This window comes from Oncorhynchus gorbuscha, linkage group LG10 (genome assembly GCF_021184085.1).
Source record: "Oncorhynchus gorbuscha isolate QuinsamMale2020 ecotype Even-year linkage group LG10, OgorEven_v1.0, whole genome shotgun sequence".
In the NCBI taxonomy this organism is placed as follows: Eukaryota; Metazoa; Chordata; class Actinopteri; order Salmoniformes; family Salmonidae; genus Oncorhynchus; species Oncorhynchus gorbuscha.
The window spans coordinates 76486437-76505972 of NC_060182.1; the positions used below are offsets into that span (position 1 = coordinate 76486437).

Genomic DNA, 19536 nt, shown 5'->3' on the forward strand with positions numbered 1-19536 from the left:
TTGTCTTTCTGCATGCGCTGTTGGTGATACATTATGTAAATATGATTCCATAATTGGATGTCCATAAAAACTGAAGTTTGAAAGTTTTATTCTACAGAGAAAAGTGTGAACTATACCTTGAACTATCCCACTAGATCAGTAAATTCTTTCTGCTTTGAGGTGTTAATGTGATGAGTAGCATGAGAGCTAAAAAACATTACGAACAATACTTCCTTTCAGGAAAAGGATATCCTGAGGCAGAATGATATAGACCTTAAGTGCTGACAAAGAAGATATTGTATTTTTCCAGTAATCCTTTTAAACACTGCGGGGAAAAGGCTTGGAGTTCATTCTGGTCATACTGTAATGCAACTGTTGAGTTGCATTAAAAACATGAATGTTTTGATGATATCACGGCTGAACTGTACATCAGACAGCATGACAACATTTTGTGAATGCAATGATCAATGACACAATGGTGAATTTGGCGTTTTCAGCAATAAACTCTGTGAGCGTAGAATAAGGACAAGCTTTTTTTCAGAATCAGGTCGACCACATGCGAAAAGAGCAACGTTTTTTCTTCCCCTTTTCTTTTTTCTTTGTTTGTTTTGTATAAGTTGATTAGCCAAGAATGAGAATGATGGAAATGTATGTATTGTTTGGACAGTCTCTTAAATAATTTCGGGTGCTTTAAATACTTTAGCCAGACAATCAAAATCCTTTCAGCACCTGCTTTTCTGATATCATGAATAAGCTTCAAGAAACATAAATGTGAGGCATGCCAGTTTTGGAAGACATGTCAACAATCCATCCCCTCCAGAGATCCTAACTGTCAGGCAGAGCTTACTAGCGGCTACGATTGGGTTGGATTTGCGTGATGCACCGCAACCTTGTCACTGAACTGTGAAACAATTTCACACAACATTCCAAAGGAGCTGTCAATCAGGTCACAATGATCTAGATAACTATCAGTGTTACCAAGGTGTGGTTTTGGAAAGAACCGATACTGAAAATATGACTCGACAGGTCTCATAAAACTACACTGGACATTGTGAAAACTGAAAACTGCATATCCTGAGGCTGCATTTATTGTGCATTTATCTGGGGACATTAATGAAAGAAATCTGAGGAAAAGGCGACCTAAGTTTTATCCACACATCTCCTGTGCTACTCGCTAATTGAGCACTCTTGACCATTGCTACTCCCCCTTCCAGGATGGCTACAAGACCCTCCCTTCGGGAATATCCTATCATTCCTCCATTTTGATCATCCCTTCCTATTGGCAGAAATGTAAATAGGAAGTATCCGTGGTAAGGACTGTTCAATCTATGCTTCAAGATTGTTTTGATAAATTCCGGGTTACCTCTTAGAATAGCATTGATGTATACACTGAGTACGTTTACATGCACACTAATAATTTGATATTAAACTGATTATGGCAGTTTATGCAATAGGCATGTAAACACCTTACTCTGCTTATTTTAATTGGCATAAGATCAAAACTGAAGTAAGAATACACCGATTAAAACACCTGGTTTTCTAATTAGTAAGACAAGTATACTCCTTAACCCTTTCAAGGCTGCTGGCCCAGACGGCATCTTAAGCCACGTCCTCGTAGCATGTGCAGACCAGCTAACTGGAGTGTTTACGGACATATTCAAGCTCTCTCTATCCCAGTCTGTGTCCCCTCTTGCTTCAAGAAGTCCAACGTTGTTCATGTATGAAGGTAACTGAACTAAATTACTATCACCCTGTAGCACTCACTTCTGTCATCATGAAGGGTTTTGAGAGCCTAGTTGAGGATCATATCACCTCCACCTTACCCGAACACCCTAGACCAGGCCTGGGCAACTCCACTCCTCGGGGGCCTGTTTGGTGTCACACCTTTTCCCCAACCCCAGCTAACACACCTGACTTCAGGGATGGGGGAAAAGTGTGACACCAATCAGGCCCTCGAGGACTGGAATTTCTCAGGCCTGCCCTAGACCCACTACAATTTGCATACTGCCCCAACAGATCCACGGATGACACAATCACCATCGAGCTGCACACTGCCCTATCCCATTTGGACAATAGGAATACATATGTAAGAATGCTGTACATCGACTACAGCTCAATCTTCAACACCATAGTGCTCTCCAAGCTAATCACTAGGCTCGGACCCTGGGTCTGAACCGCTCCCTGTCCTGGATTTCATGACGGGCCAATCCCAGATAGTGAAGATAGGCAACAGCACCTCTGCTACGCTGATCCTCAACACTGGCCCCACAAGGGTATGTGCTCAGCCGCCTTCTGTACTCCATGTTCACACATGACTGCATTGCCACACACCTATCCAACTCAACCATCAAGTTTGCAGACGACACAACAGTGGTAGGCCTGAATACCAACAATGACGAGACTGCCTACAGGGAGGAGGTGAGGGCCCTGGCCGAGTGGTGCCAGGAAAATAACCTCTCCCTCAACATCAACCTCAGGAGGCTGAAGAAATTTAACTTGGCCCTAAAGACTGTCATGACGTGACCTAACATTAATCTGATGACTGTTATGTATCGAATCAACTAGCTAGGTTTAATTGTACTCAATTAAGTTAATCATTAGAATTTGGGGCAACACAGAACAAGTTACCATCACCCAAATTAAACTCTAGATGATATAAGATATATATTAATAACAGTTATGTATTAATCATTACCTCAAATCAGCGTAGCCTAGTGGTTAGAGTGTTGGACTAGTAACCGGAAGGTTGTGAGTTCCAACCCCTGAGCTGACAAGGTACAAATCTGTCGTTCTGCCCCTGAACAGGCAGTTAACCCACTGTTCCCAGGCTGTCATTGAAAATAAGAATATGTTCTTAACTGACTTGCCTGGTTAAATAAAGGTAAAATAAATAAATCAAATAAATAATAATTCTGAATGTCTCATACTCCTTGCATCTGCACAAACCCCAGCTTTACTGATAATTTCCTACCACACAAATTGATTTCATCATTTATTTACTAACTAACTAAATGATAACACAGGATACACACACACACACACGGTATTGGATATTGATTATAAACTTAATACGATGGAAACAGGTCCCTAGCAGACTAACAACAACATGACTGCTTGTTTATCAAAATAGGGAGGAGTAGAGATGAGAAAAGGGGGAAAGAAAGAGAGAACACTTATACACTTGAAACTACGCTCATAGTAATCATAATAATGCTTTGCACCTGAAACACCGTCCATTTGGAGTAAGAATTCATGAATTTATTTAGGTGTTTCAATGTCTTCCTTCAACGTTTATCCCTGTTGGACCCTTGCCTTCGTGGAAAGGGTTCCGTTGGGCCATCTCCCGATCTCTTAAGTGTAAGGCTCTGATTGTTCACAAGAAGTCATAACATCTTTCTTCTTAGTTTTTTCATGGCTTCAATGCCATGTCCTGTAGTCTAACAGGGTGGTGTTTACTTTTACTCGTTCTGGAAGAGTGATCCTCTGAAGACAGCTAATCAGCCATGTCGATGATCCCCAATGGGGTATTGAGAGCATTGTAGTAGATGAGGGTTTGAAGAGAGTAACAGGAGGGACTTAAATCCACTTTCTTAGAGTACTTCGAACAGCTACTCAACCATAACCTTGATTGTTAGAGAGGCTACTTTGTTGTCTTCACCTCGTGTTGATTTCCAGGGTTGTAACCAATGGAGATCTAAGCTGCAGCTTGAGTCCTTGTGGTCTCATATGTTAATTCTCAACTCATCCTTTAAACACTGGTAAAAGGAGGCATTCTGTCATGCTGACACGCTCTCTGAGCTCCCTCAGGCGTGGCTACTTACTGGGGCAAAGTATCATCAAAACTAAAATCACATTCCACCTTGACAAAAATCTTTGATACTGTATTTCCTACACAAAGTAGGAAAGGATGAAAACCTGACATATACAGTGTGTATACTGTTCAAGTTACAATATTTTTATACCATTTTTAATGACATCACAACATTGACATTAATTTTCCATAGACCATCTCTCATCATTCCTCACATTCAGATATTAGGAATATTGTTCCACTGTTCACTTTTGGACAATAGAGTTTTTGGGCGGCAAAATGTCTCTGTAACAAAGTCACATTCCAATCACCAATAATAAAGGGTAAAAAGAGTCCTCTGCAGCATACAATTTACAACCGGACGTGAGGTGTCACAAAACCCCCACATCAATCCCTCCTCCCTTCTGTGGGTAAGAGGGGTCTGGTAGAAGTTGAGCCATTGTAAACTTGATCTTTGAATTGAGAGCATCATGTTGGACTGTATCACCGTCTGGTAAGGCAGTGTTGTAAAGAACTTAAGGAAAAATATTTTAAAGGACTACTTAACCCTCCTGTTGTGTTCGTTTCATGTTAATGAATTGTGTCCAAAATGACCGCCCCCAATACAGCTGATTATTAATACATAATAATACACATATTATCACCTAATGTTGTGTTAGATCTTTTTTATCAAATTAAATTATTGAGAACATTACAAGTTTTGAACGTATATTTGCTACTTATGGCCTGTAGTTCTCATTGGCCTGAGCTCATACAACTAGTTTGAGTTAAAAAAAAAAGCATAGTGGATTATTTTGGATTATTTTGACTATAACAAATACTCTGATGAAACATATTCTGCTATTTATCACAGACTACTTTGTGTCAAAGTTTAACAAGGACATTTGTTTTAAATAGTGGCACAAAATAACATCTGTTGTGTTCCCGGTTGTCACGTTCTTGATAATGGACGGACCAAGGCGCAGCGTGTCATGCAGGTGAATGAGGACCCAAAAGCGACTTGGCGAAAACAGAGTCTTTAATCCAGAAAAGTAATTCTACAAACATAAGACATAATTCCACTCGTAATGACGAGAACAGACTGGAGACTCGATCAAGAACTGCAGGTTGCCTCGGGAAGGCACTTGAACCTAGCAGACTCAGACACCTGCTCTCCACGCAGCATCTGAGGGAAACACGACACGACAGGGCGATACACAGACACAGCACGGTGAACAATAGACAAGGATCCGACAGGACAGGAACGGAAAACAAGGGAAGAAATAGGGACTCTAATCAGGGGAAAAGATAAGGAACAGGTGTGGGAAGACTAAATGATTGATTAGGGGAATAGGAACAGCTGGGAGCAGGAACGGAACGATAGAGAGAAGAGAGAGAGGAAGGGAGAGAGAAAAAGAGGAGAACGAACCTAAAAAGACCAGCAGGGGGAAAACGAAGAGGGAAAAGCAAAATGACAAGACAAAATAAGACAAAACATGACAGTACCCCCCCACTCACCGAGCGCCTCCTGGCGCTCTCGAGGAGGAACACTGGCGGCAACGGAGGAAATCATAGATCAAACGGTCCAGCACGTCCCGAGAAAGAACCCAACTCCTCTCCTCAGGACCGTAACGAAAAACGATAAAAAGGGAAACTAGGGTACTACTCTAAAAAAAAAAAAATGAGACACGGGTAGAGAACTGAAAGCTTTAGAGCAAACAGGACCAAACAGGCCAGGAGAGTAACAACTAGGGACAGACTGAGACACAGCAAGGGCAGGAACAAGAACAGGAGAGATGCGATGGCAGGGAACAGACTGAGACCCAGCAAGACCAGGAGCAGAAGCAGAAAAAAAATTACCAGACTTCTGCGCGCAGTCTGAACACGCAGCCACGAAACGGCGCGTGTCACGCTCCTGAGTAGGCCACCAAAACCGCTGGCGAATGGAAGCAAGCGTACCCCGAACGCCGGGATGGCCAGCTAACTTGGCAGAGTGAGCCCACTGAAGAACAGCCAGACGAGTAGAAACAGGAACGAAAAGAAGGTTACTAGGACAAGCGCGCGGCGACGCAGTGTGCGTGAGTGCTTGCTTAACCTGTCTCTCAATTCCCCAGACAGTCAACCCGACAACACGCCCAACAGGAAGGATCCCCTCGGGATCGGTAGAAGCCACAGAAGAACTAAAGAGACGGGATAAAGCATGAGGCTTGGTGTTCTTAGTACCCGGGCAATAAGAAATAACGAACTCGAAACGAGCGAAAAACAACGCCCAACGAGCATGACACGCATTCAGTCGTTTGGCATAATGGATGTACTCAAAATTCTTTTGGTCAGTCCAAACGACAAAAGGAACGGTCGCCCCCTCCAACCACTGTCGCCATTTGCCTAGGGCTAAACGGATGGCGAGCAGTTCGCGGTTAGCCACATCATAGTTACGTTCCGACGGTGACAGGCGATGAGAAAAATACGCACAAGGGTGGACCCCATCGTCAGTATCGGAGCGCTGGGACAGAATGGCTCCCACGCCCACCCCCGACGCGTCAACCTCAACAATAAACGGTTTAGTGACGTCAGGTGCAACAAGGATAGGAGCGGATGCAAAACGCTTCTTGAAGAGAACAGGACAACAATCATACGACCGGTGAGGAGGAAGGGAGTTGGTTCTGGACCGACTGAAGACCGTGCGCAGACCATGATACTCCTCCGGCACTCCTGTCAAATCACCAGGTTCCTCCTGAGAAGAGGGGACAGAACAAACAGGAGAAATAGCAGACATTAAACACTTCACATGACAAGAAACGTTCCAGGAAAGGATAGAATTACTAGACCAATCAAAAGAAGGATTATGACACACTAGCCAGGGATGACCCAAAACAACAGGTGTAAAAGGTGAACAAAAAATCAAAAAAGAAATGGTCTCACTATGGTTACCAGATACAGTGAGGGTTAAAGGTAGTGTTTCATATAATATACTGGGGAGAGGACTACCATCCAAGGCAAACATGACCGTGGGCTCCCTAACTGTCTGAGAGGAATGTCATGTTCCCGAGCCCAGGCTTCGTCCATAAAACAGCCCTCCGCCCCAGAGTCTATTAATGCACTGCAGGAAGCTGCCAATCCGGTCCAGCGTAGATGGACCGGTAAAGTAGTACAGGTACTTGACGGAGAGGACCGTCTAGTAGCGCTTATCAGTCGCCCTCCGCTTACTGATGAGCTCTGGCCTTTAACTGGACATGAAATGACAAAATGACCAGCGGAACCGCAATAGAGACAGAGGCGGTTGGTGATTCTCCGTTCCCTCTCCTTAGTCGAAATGCGAATACCCCCCAGCTGCATGGGCTCAACACCAGAGTCAGTGGGGAAAGATGGTAGTGTCGGAGAGAGGGGAGACACAGTTAACGCGAGCTCTCTTCTATGAGCTCGGTGACGAAGATCTACCCGTCGTTCAATGCGAATAGCGAGTTCAATCAAAGAATCCACGCTGGATGGAACCTCCCGAGAGAAAATCTCATCCTTAACCTTAGCGTGGAGTCCCTCCAGAAAACGAGCGAGCAACGCCTGCTCGTTCCAGTTACTGGAGGCAGCAAGAGTGCGAAACTCTATAGAGTAATCCGTTATGGATCGATTACCTTGACATAGGGAAGACAGGGACCAGGAAGCTTCTTTCCCAAAAACTGAACGATCAAAAACCCTTATCATCTCCTCTTTAAAGTTCAGATAATTGTTAGTACACTCAGCGCTTGCCTCCCAGATAGCTGTGCCCCACTGCCGAGCCCGACCAGTAAGGAGTGATATGACGTAGGCAATCCGAGCTCTCTCTCTTGAGTATGTGTTGGGTTGGAGAGAGAACACGATATCACACTGGGTGAGAAAGGAGCGGCACTCAGTGGGCTGCCCAGAATAACATGGTGGGTTATTAACCCTAGGTTCCGGAGGCTCGGAAGACCCGGAAGTAGCTGGTGGCACGAGACGAAGACTCTGATACTGTCCTGAGAGGTCGGAGACCTGAGCGGCCAGGGTCTCAACGGCATGTCGAGCAAAATAAGACAAAACATGACACAGCGTGTGTTGAGTTCGACATCGTTTAATGAAGTGAAACTTTCAAACAAAAACAATAAACAAGCAACAAAACGTGACTTACGTGGTGCAACCAGCACAAACACAAACAATATCCCATAACCCAGGTGGGAACAATGGAGAACTTAAGTATGATCCCCAATTAGAGACAACGATAATCAGCTGCCTCTAATTGGGAACCGTACCAATTACACCAGCATAGAAATAGGAAAACTAGAACACCAAGGGCTCTCTATGGTCAGGGCTCTCTATGGTCTGCGCCGTGCCTGGACATCGGCGCCGAGGCCCCCGGCCATAGAGCTGGGTTGGACGCCGCGCCCGGACTAGGCACCGGCGCAAAGGAAGGCTCCTGCCCTGGAGCAGGACTGGACACTGAACGTACCGGGCTGGGGAGACGCACTGGATGCCTGGTGCGTGGAGCCGGCACAGGTGACACAGGACTGGTGACACGCACTTCAGGGAGAGTGCAGGGAGCTGGCACAGGACGTACTGGTCTGGGGAGGCTCACTGGAGGCCTGGTGCGTGGAGCTGGCACAGGTGGCACCTGACTGTTGACACGCACCTCAGGGAGGGTGCGGGGAGCTGGCACAGTACGTATCGGACTGGGGAGGTGCACTGGAGGCCAGATGCGTGGAGCCGGCACAGACTTCACCAGACTGCTGACAGGCTCTTCAGGTCGAATGTTGAGCAGAACACACCTGCACAACATTGTTCTCCTCTCTCGCCCCCCCCCCCAAACCCCCCGCCCCCCCACACACACAGATTGCACCTTTTCCATTTGTCTCTTCTGCCTCGGGCGGCCGTAGATCTTGATTCTGGCCCTTGTATATATCTCTCACCAATCCAGCAGAAGATGGTGTTCCAGGAAGGTGTTGGCACCTTTGAATGAGGGGTGCCACCATGGCTTTCCCCAACTCTTCTAGGAATAGTCTCCTCCTGAAAAACCTCCCCTGCTCCCGGGCTGGAATCAAATCCATCCACACCACAAACGTGTTGTAGGCCGACACATCTAGGATGTTGAAGAACACCACAATGGGCCAACGTGCTGTCATCCTCTTACAACAGTATGTGCCAGTAACCTGCAAAAGTGCAACAATCAGTAAATAGAATAATGTGATACTTCATATCTTGCATAGTAACGTGAAAAATTGCATCAAGCGTTGTTTTAATTTATCACATCTAAAACTTAGTTGCATATTCAAATGAATAGAATCGACTCCATATTGTTCACAAAATCAACGAGCATTTCACCAAAAAACAACTTCTTATTTTTATGGTGCAGATAAAACAATCTGATAATAGAAAAAAAAGTACATGAGACTTGAAAGATAAAAAGTAACATACCTGTAACATAAATTGTCACATTACGTTGTGTTCCTGGAGCCCTACAGTCATTTCCAGGACCACCCGCTTCCCCTGCATCCTTTCGGGAACACCGTCAGCAGGGTTCCCGGTGTAAACCTGCATGTTCCAGGCATAACTTGTCCTGGCATCACATGCTGCCCATGTCTTCATTCCATACTTAGACGGTTTGCTTGGCATGTATTGTTTGAATGGGCAGCGACCAGCGATCATCCACTGTGATGTCTGGACTTGGGTTATAGATCAAAGGCATGCGCTCCACCCACTTGTGCCAGACCTATCGGATCGCTGCCAGCTTGTCTTGTTGACGGCAGCCTGGTCTTGTATCACGGTCGTCGAAGCAAATCACCCGTGACAACACGTGAAATGTCTGGAGTGACATAGTGGCACGAAAAATTGCCCGACCAGTCTCTGCATCCCATAAACTGGTGGTAGATTAGTTTCTGGATCTGAACACACCAGCCAAAATCAAGAGACCCACGTATGCTTGGACGTCTGTCCGGTCTACCTCCTTCCAGTTGTCTTTGTAAACGCGTCTCCCTTCCAAGTTGGTCATGTCCATCACTATCGTTTCGATTGACTCTGTCAGGAACAGTTTGAAGCAGGATTTTATGTCATCAACCCAAGATATGGCATATCTCGTTGGCCCTGGGGTCATCCTGATAACATTTTCAGCAGACAGCCGACCTCTCCTCTCAGGTAGAGATGAAGACCAGGACAAATTCCCATTCTTTGACCAGAATGTAACAACAACCTCAGCAGGGCCCTCTTCCTCATCACTGGATTGTTCCACATCGGTTGTCTGTTGGTCTGGATCGTATTCTGTGTTGTCTTCAACTTCTGACACTTCCTCCTCTAAAGCATCTTCACTGTCAGTTTCCTGGCCTCTCTCCTCCTCACCAGTGTCATGATCAAAGATATGATCAAGAGCCTCACATACAATATATTGTTTGGTCATTGTGCTGCCACAGAATGAAAAGCATTATATACCAGAGCTGCGAGAAAAGTTCTATATATTATTGAAACAATGTTGCGATTGTTTGTGAGAATGCCAACAGGTGTGGTTCCCATGGTGAAATTACTATTTTGGGGAAAGGTTCCCGATGGGAGTTGCCATGGAAGCCAAGAAGGGGAGTAATGAAAATCATCTAAATGTATTGTGTGTGTTCAGATGCTCTGTGTGGACAAAGTCATGGAACCTTATGACAAATCAGAATAAATTAACTACATTATTTTTGTTACAGTCCAATTCGACCGGAACAAAACAGGAGGGTTAAGTAGTTATTTTAGGTATCTGTACTTTCCTTTACTATGTATATTTTTGACTACTTTTACTTTACTACATTCCTAAAGAAAATAGTGTACTTTTTACTCCATACATTTTCCCTGACACCCAAAAGTAGTCATTACATTTTCGATGCTTAGCAGGACAGGAAATTGGTCCAATTCACTCACTTATCAAGACACCATCCCTGGTCATCCCTACTGCCTCTGATCTGGAGGACTCACTAAACACAAATGCTTAGTTTGTAAATTATGTCTGCGTGTTGTAGTGTGCCCTGTAGTTGTAGTGTGCTCCTGTAAATATAATTGTTTGGATTTTCTTATTGTAAGCAATTTTAAGTTATTTATACATTTACTTTTACTTTTGATGCTTAAGTGTATTTAAAACTAAATAATTTTAGACATTTACTCAGGTAGTATTTTCCTGGGTAACTTTTACTTGAGTCATTTTCTATGAAGTTATCTTTACTCAAGTATGACAATTGGGTACTTTTTCCACCACTGTGGTAAAGCAATGACCGTCCACAAACGCAGGGCTCTCTAGAGGGTGGTGCAGTCAGCCCAATGTATCACCGAGAGCACACCGCCTGCCCTCTAGGACATCTAAAGCACCCGGTGTCACAGGAAGGACAAGAAGATCATCAAGGACCTGAGTCACGGCCTGTTCACCCCGGTTGTGTTGTCAACCAACGTGAATTTAACTTGAAATCGCAAATAAAGTCACCATGTCATTGGATTTAGATTAAAAGTTAGGTGAAAAATACGAAATTCCCTTACGGTAATGACTTTTTGCAAATACAATCAGTTTTCCACGTTGATTCAACATCATCACATTAGATTTTTTGTTGTTGAAATGATGTGGAAACAACATTGATTAAACCCGTTTTTGCTCAGTGAGATGTTATATTTTAGGTTTAGCATAATTTCTGGCATGGTGTACGTACAAAAACTCAAAATGGCTGTCAAGGTTGTCAGAATGTTGCTAACGTAGCAGTGTTTCGGCTCAGGTACTGTAGTGACTAAAAACAGGTACTGTGTATTTAAAATAGTATGACGTGTGTGTGTGTGTGTGTGTGTGTGTGTGTGTGTGTGTGTGTGTGTGTGTGTGTGTGTGTGTGTGTGTGTGTGTGTGTGTGTGTGTGTGTGTGTGTGTGTGTGTGTGTGTGTGTGTGTGTGTGTGTGTGTGTGTGCACGCGTGTGTATGTTTCCTAGTTCTGCCCCCTCCCCTCCTCAGAGGAGACCTTGAATTAGAGCGGTGTCCAACTCGATCTCCAGCTGCAGTGGATGTTGCTTGACAGGCCCTGTCCTCATCACCAGACTGTCACGAGTCTGTTTTTACCTTCTTCTCATTAAGACCAGCACAGTGCAGGTGGATCCTCAGTCTCCTCAGGGGCTGTTTTTCATGGTTTGTCTGTCTTTGGTCTAGCTGTCTGTGTGTCTGTCTGTGCGAAGAGCAAAAACAGTTTTTTTTCTTTCTCCTGCTAAGAGTGTCATTAACAAGTGGACCAGAGAGGTTATGTGAAATATAAAAAAAGCCAGGAAACACATTTTTTCAATACAATAACGTTCGGGAAGCATCTTTCCCAAATGTCTCTGTTATTACTTAACCTCAGGGAAGGGGTCATTTGAATTTCACCAAACGTTCAAGGTTCATGATTCATGATTCTCTTGTGCCATGTCAGTTACTCTGGGGCTGCGGTTTGTGTGTGTGTGTGTGGGGGGGTGTAGCAAAAGAGTGTAAGTGAGTGAGTGAGTGAGTGAGTGAGTGAGTGAGTGAGTGAGTGAGTGAGTGAGTGAGTGAGTGAGTGAGTGAGTGAGTGAGTGAGTGAGTGAGTGAGACTTAGTGAGTGACTGAAAGAGCGACTGAGTGCGTGACTGAAAGAGCGACTGAGTGAGTGACTGAAAGAGAGACTGAGTGAGTGACTGAAAGAGCGACTGAGTGAGTGACTGAAAGAGTGAGAGACTGAGTGACTGAAAGAGCGAGAGAGACTTTGTGAGTGACTGAAAGAGAGACTGAGTGAGTGACTGAAAGAGCGACTGAGTGAGTGACTGAAAGAGTGACTGAGTGAGTGACTGAATGAGTGAGAGACTGAGAAAATGAAAGAGCGAGAGAGACTTTGTGAGTGACTGAAAGAGAGACTGAGTGAGTGACTGAAAGAGCAACTGAGTGAGTGACTGAAAGAGCGAGAGAGACTGAGTGAGTGACTGAAAGAGCAACTGAGTGAGTGACTGAAAGAGCGAGAGAGACTGAGTGAGTGACTGAGAGAGACTGAGTGACTGATAGAGCGAGAGACTGAGTGACTGCTAGAGCGAGAGAGACTTTGTGAGTGACTTAAAGAGAGACTGAGTGAGTGACTGAAAGAGCAACTGAGTGAGTGACTGAAAGAGCGAGAGAGACTGAGTGAGTGACTGAAAGAGCGAGAGAGACTGAGTGAGTGACTGAAAGAGCAACTGAGTGAGTGACTGAAAGAGCGAGAGAGACTGAGTGAGTGACTGAAAGTGCGAGAGAGACTGAGTGAGTGACTGAGAGAGACTGAGTGACTGATAGAGCGAGAGAGACTGAGTGACTGATAGAGCGAGAGAGACTGAGTGACTGATAGAGCAAGAGAGACTTTGTGAGTGACTGAAAGAGCAACTGAGTGAGTGACTGAAAGAGAGACTGAGTGAGTGACTGAAAGAGCAACTGAGTGAGTGACTGAAAGAACAACTGAGTGAGTGACTGAAAGAACGACTGAGTGAGTGACTGAAGGAGCGAGAGAGACTGAGTGAGTGAAAGACAGAGAGAGACAGACAGAGAGAAAGAGCGAGACAGAGAGAGAGATAGAGAGAGACAGACAGAGAGAGACAGAAAGACTGAGTGAGTAAGAGAACTTCTGCACTGCGTAGTAATGGCATCTTTTGTTCAACAATACCTCAGTAATGGCAACCCACTGGGTAAAAACCGCAAACACCTCTGTAAATACGTTGAATCAACGTGGAAAACTGATTGGATTTGCAAAAAGTTATCATCGTAAGGGAATTTTGTTTCCCCTCCCCCACCTTTTAACTTAAATCCAATGACAACTCAACCACATCTGAATCAAAACCAGATGTTGATCTGACATCTAGTGGGAAGTCTCAACAGATAGATGGTGAGATAGATTACAAGAACAAGGGGAAAATAACTAATATTAGGTAGCCATGTACACCGAAGCAGTAGTTGACAAATATTGCTCAATTCAATATGTGAATGTGAACATAAGCTGAAGTATTGAATAGCAACATGGTTTAAGGATAATCTAACGCTTCTCTTTAGTGTGTCTGTTTTTTTCTGCTGACTGGTGAAATCAGGTGAGACCATTCAGTTAGTATGTTGAGTATAATTTCCCCAGGCTTTCTAGTGGACAAAGGTGTAGGTGTGAGTTCTCATGGCCTACAGGCCAGGAAACCTGAATGCTACGCCATGGGAAACAAGGGGCCTTATGAGGGCTGAACCACATTATTGGAAACAAACTCTGTTCTCTGGGCAGGCCTGCCCTCGGAACACTAAGAATGGACCATGCTAAAAGGAAAGGGTGGGCTAAGGTGTGGCATAGTGGTTAGTATTCCATCAGGGAGCAAGAGGAATATCACACAGGCTGTGAGGGTCAGTAGAATGTGAGTCAGATATGTACTCAGAAGAGCTTCAGCTCAGCTTGCGTTGGAAGGGAAAAGGTGTTCAACTGAGGGACTTACGTTGTGTGGGTCATTTAGTCTATCATTGAACACTGGTTTACCTCAGTGAGTGAAACTCCACCTCAGGAGTGTAAGAGCAGAAGAATGACACTACAACAACAAAGGGTCTGTTATCGTTGGCCTAACAGGATTATTCCAGCCTCTCTCCACATCATTCCTGTTGGATTAGGGTTTGGCAGGGTTTCCAGACTGTCAGTCAAAGGCGTGCCTGGACACATCGTCCAGTAATCATCAGAGTTTAGAGAAGTCAACCCACTGACAGTTCAGAATGACTGATACAACTCACCATCGTAGCATGTCTGTCTGAACATGTAGTCAGATTCCCATGAAGAGATCCTCTTATAAAGGAGGATTTGGGGCGGCAGGTGGCTTAGTGGTTAGAGCGTTGGGCCAGTCACCGAAAGGTTGCTAGATCGAATCCCCGAGCTGACAAGGTAAAATCTGTCGTTATGCTCCTGTACAAGGCAGTTAACCCACTGTTCCAAGGTCATCATTGTAAATAAGAATTTGTTCTTAACTAACTTGCCTAGTTAAAGAAAGGTTAAATAAAAAATATAACCAGGACAAGATGGCTATCCTGGTATACTGAAGAGATTAGTGAAAAATAATTCTCCCTCTGGAGGTGATTGAAGACCTGCTGTTTTAGAAAATACAACTTATCCCGGGACACTTCGTAAGATGACTAAAACAGAAAGAAGAGCATTCAGACATCTGCATTGATCTTCAGGCTTATTCAGGGAAAACAAATAGGCTTACGTTTCAGCCTATCAGAAACATCTTCAGATGTTCTGCTGGCTCCAGTCAAAATGTGCAATCACCAACAATGACAAGGCCTGGCATTCTGTGTCATGGGGGTCTCATGCCCATGAGATGAGTGGCGTGACTAAGAATACAGATGCCCACTGGCCTGACGTATGGGCAATGCTTCTGTGACATCATAAATATGCATGGTGCTCTATACTATACAGGGCATTTATTTACATCAGGGAAGTGACAGTTTAAAAAAAAACTTTTTAGGGCCACTTACCTGTCATGCAGTGTGACAGTAGCGGACAGTAGGGGACACAACCCGACAGTAGAGAGTGGACAGCATGTCTAGGGGCTCGTAATAGCTCAGGGCTGATATGTTTATGCAGTTTAATTACATTGACATCAAGCAATGTATTTAACATAATGAATTCCACATATTCCACATGTAGGCTATCCACTTATGTCTGAGGACATCCCACTGGGGACACCATGTCATATCAACGTGGATAGTTGGGTCATATTTGGTTAAGGCATACATCAATGAGATTGCAACCTATATTTACCCACTCAAAAAGACAGCAAAAATGTAGTTGAATTTCCCAGTTTTTGTCGCCATGCTTTCAACCATCAAAAAGCATGAACAAATTCCAATGGAAGAAAAGATCCGATTTTTGGTTGAGTTGTCACCCAAATCTCTGTAACTGCACTTTCATCCATTTAAAATTAGAATGGTAATACAATGTCAGAAAGTATGCTTATTTAATGCAACATATTAATTTGTTATCCCTATGCTTCATCTAATACCAGAACTAAATTACCTGGATTGCAGTTGAGATTACATTAAAAGTGCATAGTGCAAGTGATCAATGTCGTTCAAGATTCTGTTCCGATTTATACAGCAATTGTGAATATCTCCACAGACCTGTGATGACCTATGCATGCTATCTTGAAGATGCATGAACATGGATGTGTTACTCATTTGAAGGTTACTATGTTACAAAAGTAATATTGAATTGTGTAGATGTATCTACTGCTTGTATAGTTTGAGATGTGAATCCAACATATCATGTGTCTGTGCTACTGACTTAGTCTGGCTTTATTTCCAGTTTGTCTACAAATTAATCATTTGTATGTCAGATTCACATCACCATCACCAAAAATCTAAGTTAATGAATAGGACTAAATAAAATCTAACTTTAAATGCACTTAGATTTTTATTGTTGAAGATGTGCATCTGACATATACAGTGGGGCAAAAAAGTATTTAGTCAGCCACCAATTGTGCAAGTTCTCCCACTTATAAATATGAGAGAGGCCTGTAAAATTCATCATAGGTACACTTCAACTATGACAGACAAAATTAGGGAAAAAAATCCAGAAAATCACATTGTAGAATTTTTAATTAATTAATTTGCAAATTATGGTGGAAAATAAGTATTTGGTCACCTACAACTTCTCCTTTAAGAGGCTCCTCTGTCCTCCACTCGTTACCTGTATTAATGGCACCTGTTTGAACTTGTTATCAGTATAAAAGACACCTGTCCACAACCTCAAACAGTCACACTCCAAACTCCACTATGACCAAGACCAAAGACCTGTCAAAGGACACCAGAAACGAAATTGTAGACCTGGACCAGGCTGGGAAGACTGAATCTGCAATAGGTAAGCAGCTTGGTTTGAAGAAATCAACTGTGGGAGCAATTATTAGGAAATGGAAGACATACAAGACCACTGATAATCTCCCTCGATCTGTGGCGCCACGCAAGATCTCACACCGTGGGGTCAAATTGATCACAAGAACGGTGAGCAAAAATCCCAGAACTACATGGAGGGACCTAGTGAATGACCTGCAGAGAGCTGGGACCAAAGTAACAAAGCCTACCATCAGTAACACACTATGCCGCTAGGGACTCAAATCCTGCAGTGCCAGACGTGTCCCCCTGCTTAATTCAGTACATGTCCAGGCCCGTCTGAAGTTTGCTAGAGAGCATTTGGATGATCCAGGAGAAGATTGGGAGAATGTCATATGGTCAGATGAAACCAAAATATAACTTTTTGGTCAAAACTGAAATTGTCGTGTTTGGAGGACAAAGAATGCTGAGTTTCATCCAAAGAACACCATACCTACTGTGAAGCATGGGGGTGGAAACATCATGCTTTGGGGCTGTTTTTCTGCAAAGGGACCAGGACGACTGATTCGTGTAAAGGAAAGAATGAATGGGGCCATGTATCGTGAGATTTTTAGTAAAAACCTACTTCCATCAGCAAGGGTATTGAAGATAAAACGTGGCTGGGTCTTTCAGCATGACAATGATCCCAAACACACCGCCCGGGCAACGAAGGAGTGGCTTCGTAAGAAGCATTTCAAGGTCCTGGAGTGTCCTAGCCAGTCTCCAGATCTCAACCCCATAGAAAATCTTTGGAGGGAGTTGAAAGTCTGTGTTGCCCAGCCCCAAAACATCACTGCTCTAGAGGAGATCTGCATGGAGGAATGAGCCAAAATACCAGCAACAGTGTGTGAAAACCTTGTGAAGACTTACAGAAAACGTTTGACTTTTTTGCCCCACTGTAAATGATTAATTTGTAGACAAACTGGAATTAAAGCCAGACTAAGTCAGTAGCACAGATTTGAACTATCCAAGCAGAAGAAACATCTCCTTTAAATGTGATATTTGTTTGCGTTGACAACAAAACACAATTCAATATCACTTTTTAAATACAATAAATAGCATATTAACATGTTGACAAGTTAACAAATTATATGTTGGATTCACATCTCAAACTCAACCAAAAATAAAAGTCAAATAATGTGAGTAAGCCAGTGGCTTAGAACTATACAAGCAGTAAATTCAATATTACAATATCTTACAACAATCGATCTCACGATAGCACAATGGTAATAGTCTGTGACAAATATCGTAGCTAGACTTGGTTAAAACCCTGGATGGGAGACCAAAGGGTACCTGTAGATAGATCAATTCTCCAGTAGGAGGGGCTGCCCAGCTTCTTTTTGTTTTTTCTGAAAGTTGATATAACATTGAAGGTACAAATTCAACATATGTCATACAAACTTTGTCTTTGTTGAAATTTGGTTACCGTAATGACTTAATCCTGTGGTTGAAATGTCACTCTCAAAACAACATTCTTTTTCAAATCCAATGTATTCTCCACATAGATTCCACATCACAATACGTTGACAAATTACAATGAAACAACTTTGATTCAACCACTTTGTGCCCAGTGGAATGTATTAACCTGATGTTTGTTTAATTAAACCCTATTAATTAACCCCCCCCCACACACACATACACACACTCTATATTTTGAATGTGAAATGCATGTGTCATTAAAGCAGGGGCCATTAAAACTCTATATTTTCTCCCTCAAACAGGGCCTGTTCCCCCTCTGGGTACTCTCCTACTACAGTATGGTTCAGGAGCATGTTAGATGCAATGTTTCAGATATGGTGACCACAGAGGGGTCACCAGGCAGACAGGAAACCAGAGAGAAGAACACGTCTGGAGAGGGGATAGAGGAAAGAAATGAGTCCTTCAAGCATTTCTAATTCTGGGCCCAGGAGTATCAGAGTTCACATTGTAAAGAGCGACCAATCACAAGTAAATCATCCGAGAGTGGCAAGAATTCAGGGCATGTGGAGGAGTGTTAACCCCCTGCTACTCTGTCCTTTCCTCCCCCATTCTCTCTCTTTCTCTCTACTACACTTTACTTCACCTTTACTTTCATTATTTTTCTCATCATCTCTCTGTCTCTGTCTCTGTGTGTCTCTGTGTGTCTCTGTCTCTCTCTCTCTCTCTCTCTCTCTCTCTCTCTCTCTCTCTCTCTCTCTCTCTCCAGGATGCCTTTCCTAAGCTGATTGGGGTTAATGCACCGGACAATGAGCAAAATGCTGCCCTTCTGTTGCACATTATGCTCCTCTTTGTGGCGGTATGGTCCTGCTTTGGAGGGTACATGAGCCCTAGCCTCAAAATAATATTTCCCAGACCCCAGCACCAGACCCCAGCATGTGGTATCGTTTTCAGATGGGCTGAGCAGCTTGGCTGATATCATCAACCCTCAACGATCAGGCCATTGCTTGTTGCATGGCAGTATGAAATCATCACATAGCGTCCTGTGCCGTGCTCTGTGACATGTTCTGTTTGCCTTCCGTGAACGTTTTGATCCATGACCTTTAAAAACATAACTCCTAGCTTGTGATGTCACTAGGGAGTAGAGGGTTCTGGGCAGACAGAGTTGGATGTTTCTCCTCCTAGGGGGTCACCATGGGGTCAAATGGGGAGCTGTTGATTAGTTGTCCAGAAATGCCATCCGAAGGACTGTGACGCACAGAAAGACTGTGCCGCGCAGCCGTGTGATGTGCAAAACTATGTCGAAAGGAACACAGGTGCTTTGATTAGTCCTGCATATTGCAACACCAATCCAGGCATTCATAGAATCCCCCTCCACCCTTCCCTCCCTGAAGACTATCTGCCCCGAGAGAGACTGATCCTGTGGATCTTATGTCAACACCAATGGCCTGTTTCTTAGCTAGTGGAATCCGAGGTATTGAGTCAGTCGAGAAAG

General features: G+C 43.9%; 1 pseudogene; it reads right to left on the bottom strand.

Annotated features, from left to right (window-relative positions):
• LOC124046942 overlaps positions 1-10940 on the bottom strand; it is a 107341-nt pseudogene extending 96401 nt beyond the window's left edge.
• Positions 10941-19536: the final 8596 nt, after the last annotated feature.